We start from the raw sequence: 6555 nt of genomic DNA on the forward strand, positions 1-6555 counted from the left end.
TTTGCGTTTCCTTTATGAGCTGTAACACTTCTTGTGAAGGTCTGTAGCTTCACTTCTGAGCCAGCGAAACCATGAACTCACCAGAAGGAAAAAACTCCAAACATGTCCAAAGATCAGAAGGAACAAACTCTGGACATGCTAACTTAACTATAGCACTCACCGTCAGGGTCTGTGACTTCATTGAAGTTAGTGAGACCAAGAACCCACCAATTCTGAACACGATGGTACCATAGGAGAAGGGAGGGCCACGAGAAGTGTTTTGATTTTGTGTTTTAAATGGGAGGTTCTGGATAGGTGATACAGGCCCAGGGCCTACTCCTATGTGCTGTAGTGGTGCGTGCTTGTACTCCCAGCTGCTAGGAGGCCGGGAGGTGAGAGGATTACTTAAGACCAGGAGTTCAAGAAGAGGGTGAATGAAGATTTAGCTAAGGGGACAAGAGAGGAATAAATGAGCTTGGATCTTTGGAACACTAGAGAAACTGAAGACTGAACAGGCTGATCTGCCAAAAATAAAATTTATGAGACTTGAACAAAAGCATTCTTCGGTCTTTTTATTAAGGGTTTCAAGAATCAGTGATGAAACGAAAGAGTTATTCCCATCGTACCCCATTTCAGAATGTTTACCGTATATTTATCTTGTCACAAGATGAGCTCGAATGCAAGGCTGGGAAGTTACGGGGGGAGGTGTCCCCTTAACTGTGCTGTTGAACACTGAGGATCAGAAGCCCCACAGGAGAGCACACATGGGTAAAAGCATTAGCTCTTCCAAGAAGATGAGGAAAAAGGTATGCCCTGTAGAACAGAAGTATGGGGAAATTTCCAAGCCCAAGCATTAGAAAAAGTACAGCGGTGGCTCAGTAATCCCAGCACTTTGGGACGTGGGAGGTCGAGGCGAGTGGATCACGAGGTCAGGGGGTCAAGACCGTATTGGCTAACACAGTGAAACCCTGTCTCTACTAAAAAAATACAAAAAAATCAAACAGGCATGGTAGCGGGCGCCTGTAGTCCCAGGTGCTCGGGAAGCTGAGGCAGGAGATTGGTGTGAACCTGGGAGGCAGAGCTTGCAGTGAGCCGAGATCGCGCCACTGCACTCGAGTGGGCGACAGAGTGAGACTCCATCTCAAAAAAAAAAAAAAAAAAAAAAGAAAAGAAAAGGCATGCACACGTCACTGCATTTGCATGTGTGCCTGAAGAAGGAAGGGTCTAAGGGATGTTTGTGTGTTTAGAGAGCCAAGAATAAATTCGGAAGGTTGAAGTTTTTAATAGCGTCTGACCAAGCAATGGGGAAAGTTACATAAGTGGAGTTTAAGCACAATCCAAATTTAAGACAAAAACACAATCATTCTTGTCTTTCTCACTGCTTATTACATTTAGTGTCTTCTCATAGAAATTCCAAAACATTGCAGATTACTTTTATTCGTATCTGCAGAGTCTTCTTGAAATTCGTTTATTCAAAAACTGTAGGATATTAAAGAGCCCTATGCCTCTTAAAAACAAAACTGTGTCAGGACCACACAAATGATACAGATTGAACAGACCTGTCGGTTGCTTAAAGAAAAAATACACTAAGCAAAAGCTAAACATCTGTTATTCATTCATATCCTTGCCCTTATTCATTTCTAAGGGCAAGAAAAACCTAAAGGGGTAAGCTCTTTTTTCTATCAAGGAGCGATTCTTCTAGTTGAGAAGAAGGTATCTATGTGAAACAAAAAGATAAGCAGTTCTAAAACCAAAAATAACGAATATGTAGATATATGCATATTATATAGTATTCTTGTATGAATGGATGCCAGTGAATGGGGGAGGACTTCTTAAAGTGGGTAAGTTGTTCTTTGTCTTGAAGTAAGCACAGGATTTGGATTGATGGAAAGGGAAAGCATGAGAATGCAAAAGAGCCCACAGGCGAGGAGCAAAGGGTATGAGAGAGGACAGAAGTAGAGCCAGTTCATGAAGAGACATGACTAGCAATGTCTGGAGATGTTCTTCGAGGGTCACAATGCGGGTAGGTGACTACTGGCATTTAGTGGGTAGAGGGCCCAAATGCTGCCAAACCTACAATGTACAGTATAACACCCCCCACAGCAAAGAATATTGACATTTCCAGCCCAAAACGTCAGATTGGCTGCTGTTGAGAAACCCTGGGCTGCATGGTACAGGTATCTGAGATGTAGTTCTTGCCTGCTCTGGGATTCCAAGGGCAGTTGAGGCTGTAAACTAATAATTCCACTCTACTAAGTTCTACAATCAAAGCAAGTATCAGGTGCTATGGAAGAGCAGAAGATGCCACTCACTTTGCTTCAGGTTGGAAGGTTTCCTGGAGGAAAGTTGCATTGGAGAGGAGTCTTGGAAGGTGAACCAGAGCTTGCCAGGTAGGGAAGGTGGGTGGAAGGAGCCAGTTCAAAAATGTAGCATATTTGGGGACCAGTGGGCAGTTTGGCATGACTGAAATACAGGGTATGTGGTTGGATGGGTTGGGATGAAATAATGGGAGATGGGGCTGGGAAGTTAGGTTGGGATCTTATCCAGGAAGGTGCTAGAAGCCCTGGTAACCCCTACTCCCAGCCCTACTGATAAGGTCAGTGTCCACAAAGATCATAAAAGGGAATCAAGAAGTGCTGGGTTCCTTAGTTCTGTTCACTGCACTCTTTTCTCTTGTCCATAGATCTTACTTCCTAGCCTGGGCTCTGGCGAGCGTGTGTCCTCTGAGTTTTTAGTAAAGGTAATAGCAAAATAAAACCATTGCTAGTAATGTGCCCTAGAGATGGGAGCTGTCAGGTAATCATTTAGAATTTAAAAGCTCGTCTCCACATTCCTTCAGATGAAGAAAACGGTAGGATAAAAATATAGCACAGCTTATTAGTAACATCTTACCCATTTTTTCCCTAAATGGTTAGAACATGCTGCCTTTCCCTGCTCTTTACATCAGCATTTCCGTTATTAAAGCTATTTTTCAATTCTAAATCCTAGGAGGACTTTCCCCATGAATTTAACATGACTGAGGAAACTTGCTCCAGGGTAAAACTTTGCTGCAAATTATCTGAGATAGGCTTCTTAATAAAGAGATGAAAAATGAATCATAGCCTTGTAGTAGTTTCAAATGCGGAGTTACCTTTCTCCTTCATCCCCACTATCATGATTATTCGTAATGGAAATGGGCCAGCTTTATAAATAATTGCACAAAACAAAAGTCCTTTGTGTTCAACACTGGAGGCTGCTGCTGATGCGGGCCAGGAGAGTGTGTGTGCAAGAGTTAGGAGAGAGAGCGCGTGAGCCAGGCAAAGCTGCTGTGTCTAAGCTTCTCAAAAGGTCATCCCTACACATGAGGCACGACACCCCTAGACTCAGGCAGCACGTTCTGAAATGGCACTCAGGTTACCTGTTCAAGCCGAAGTCCCTACAAATGTATAGCCATGACTTTCCTGGTCTTTAGATATTATATAGGCTCTTCTAAATGCAAGTGTAACTTACACAAATGAACAATTATACTAGAAAAGGAAACTATTAAAGCAGCTTATAAATCCCTCCCAGCACCCTCTCTTCTCCTCCCTCACTGCAGGACAAAGGGTAAGCCATACCCCTATGCTTTTGTCTGTGGGAGCCATGAGCCCCACCTCTTCTTCAGTAATAGATGCTAAAGAGCTTTTCCCTCTTCATATCACCTCTATGTTTGAAAGCTCTTTCTCTTTTTAAAAAAATTAATTTTTCTTTTTTTTAAGGAGATGGAGGAGTCTTGCTATGTTGTCTGGGCTGGCCTCAAACTCCCAGACCTCAGCCTCTCGAATAGCTGCGACTACAGGAACATGCCATCTTTCTCCTTTTAAGAAGAAGCCATGCCTCCCCTCTCCCCTCTGGTATTTAACCTAAATTTACATACTGTACTTGAGGATCTTTGGTGGAGTCCCTGAGCGGGTGGTTCTAAAGGCTTGATGGGAATTGGTTCATTTCATTCTCACAACATGCTTGTTGAAGAAGAGATTCTCCTTGGCCTCATTTTACAGATGAGGACCTCAGGCACAGAGAGCTGGAGTGACTTGCTCAAGGTCACAGAGCTGGAAAGAGGAGAGCCATGAGTCACATGCAGGGCTCCAAGTGTTCCCCCCAACCCACCCACAGCACTGCTTCTGAGGGGCAGCCTTACACATGGCCTGGGATGCTCCAAAAGGTTTACCTTACCACAGACCATCCGAAGGGACGAAATGGCCAGTACGCTTGTTCTCTTTGTTTTTGTTTTGCTTTGCTTTTAAGGAGTGTGACTAACAGCCCAAACCCTCTCCACTAGTGCCCTGGAGTTTGAGGGTACAACTTTGATTGCACCAGTCCTCGTTAGCGAGGGCTCTTAGGCTTCCCCCTTTGCGCAGCCCCATCCCAGCCCAGGAAGCCATTTTACAGCAATATATGTGTATATATTAATTACCATGCATTTTTATGGGGAAAACACCTTAAATAAACGTGAGAAGGCAGTCAGGTAAAATCAAATGGGATAACAATTCTGGGATCTCCAGTGCTCTATTTGACTCACTGAAAGGACTGTAGAAAACAACTGAAGGACTTCAGTCCTGGCAAGCCTTCGCAGTTTCAGAGTTTCCATGTTATGACTCATCTCCTTGCAGGCCCTTCTCCTCCCAGCTTTGAATTTCCACCACTAAGCCCTGGGGAGAGAACAAGAGCTGTGGGCCAGTCAGGCCTTAGTGGGGAGGCAGAGAATTCATGCACATCCTTCAGCTGTGCAGCGGACCCCCAAGGGCAGCTCCTGTTCCAGGCCCACACCCACCGGGAGTCTGGCCAAAAGACCAGAGCCAACTCCACAAAGCATTTCTGAGGAATGGATATTTCACTCAAGGCTTTGAGGAAAGAATCTCATTATACAGGAGATGTGGCAAAAAATATCTAAAACCCCCTACTTAAGCTTCTCTGTTCCTCCCTTCCAGACACAATAAACAGCAAAAAAGGGAGGGGCAGGGGAATGAACCTAATGACTAAAGGAAGGACAAAGTGGAAGAAGAGAAAGAACAAGGGAATGAAAAATACTTCTCTGTGAATGTAGGTGAACCAAGTATCTTTCTTTGTTGGCTGAGTTAGCAAAGGGGAAGTCTATGGGGAGATGACAGTGAAGCAGGAAATTTCCCTGACCCCTTTGCAGGTGGGAACTAGAGTGCAGGCTCTGGAGTTAGCCTGCTGCTTCGGCACTGGCAGGGGTGAACTCCACTCACTCCAACCCATTGCTGTCAGCCCCTCATGGGAGGGAATGCACAGGTGAATGGATGCAGGAACTGGGGTGAGTGCTTTCAGGCACCAGTAGGAGCAAAACTTCGTGTGGGCCCCGTGGCAGCATCTACTGGGGAGAACCTGTGTTGCTGTCCATGGACAGCTTAAGTATTAAACAGCTCAGTGGGCCCTCTGCCTTTTTTCATGAGATAGTTGCTTTCCACCAGCAAGGGCAGAAGGTTAGTGTGACAGCCTTTAGTTTTCTGCACCCGTGGCACTGAGCTGAGTGTCCAGGAAAAATCAGGTAGCATGAACAAATTGAAGAGTGGTGAATGTGAAGGATTTTATTGCCGATGAAAGTGATGAAGGGAAGCTGAAAAAGGGATGGAGTGGGAAGCTATGCTGTCAAGCCGTCCCTCTGAAGTCAAGTCTATCCCTCTGATGTCAAGCTGCTTCTCTCCAACATCCAGCTTCTTCTCCTCCCTCTGACAGCTGAGCCTGCAGTTTTTATGGGCACAAGACTGGGGGCAAGGTGGGCCATGGGTGGTTTTGGAAAAGGCAGCATTCCAGCCAGAAAACAGAGATGTGAACTCTCACTTTGAGTCATGGTATTGGGCTTTTTGGCTTGAGTGTGGGGCCCTCACTGGGGACCTGCCTTCTTCTGCCTAGAATTTCTCAGCCTCCTGTCCCTATCAACGGTAAAATAAACATGTGAAATGAATGTATTTGCTGCTTCTCTTCTCTTTATGGCTCTGCATTACTTATGAACCATGAGGGTAAATTTCAATGGAGGAGAGTGAAGGTGGTGGACTTCTTTCCAAAATTTCTCTGACCATCTCTATGCAGTTTGCCAAGAGAAGGAAAACACAAGCTGCACCTCTTACTGCAGGCCTTACTGAGGCTTTATGCAAGAAATAAATTACAAGTTATCCATAAAGCTTTGGGGCACCCAAGTTGCTCAACTACAGCTATAAAAAGAGGATAAGTCTATCTGGCAGAGCCTCAGTTTACTGTCCTAGAACTTGCATATCCGTGGCTTGGGGAATAAAGGAATGATCACATTTGAATGCAAATGTCTAGGGAAAGCAGATGTAGCTTGTTATCTTCAATAATCTGAGTAATATGACAATGCCACCTGTTACCTAATGAAAACCAAAGACTGTCCTTGCCTCAATGCCCTAGGTGCCAGCCACAAGGGCCAGCATCATTCCAGGTGTCTTCCTGCATATGGACAAGCCTTTCATCTGCCAGTCTTGCATCTGTAAACACACCTGCTCAGAGAACTCCCTGTGCAAAACACTCAGTAACTCCCCACTGCATGCAGAGTTCAACCCATACTCCTCAGCCTGG

This window comes from Nomascus leucogenys, chromosome 8 (assembly GCF_006542625.1).
Source record: "Nomascus leucogenys isolate Asia chromosome 8, Asia_NLE_v1, whole genome shotgun sequence".
Lineage (NCBI taxonomy): Eukaryota > Metazoa > Chordata > Mammalia > Primates > Hylobatidae > Nomascus > Nomascus leucogenys.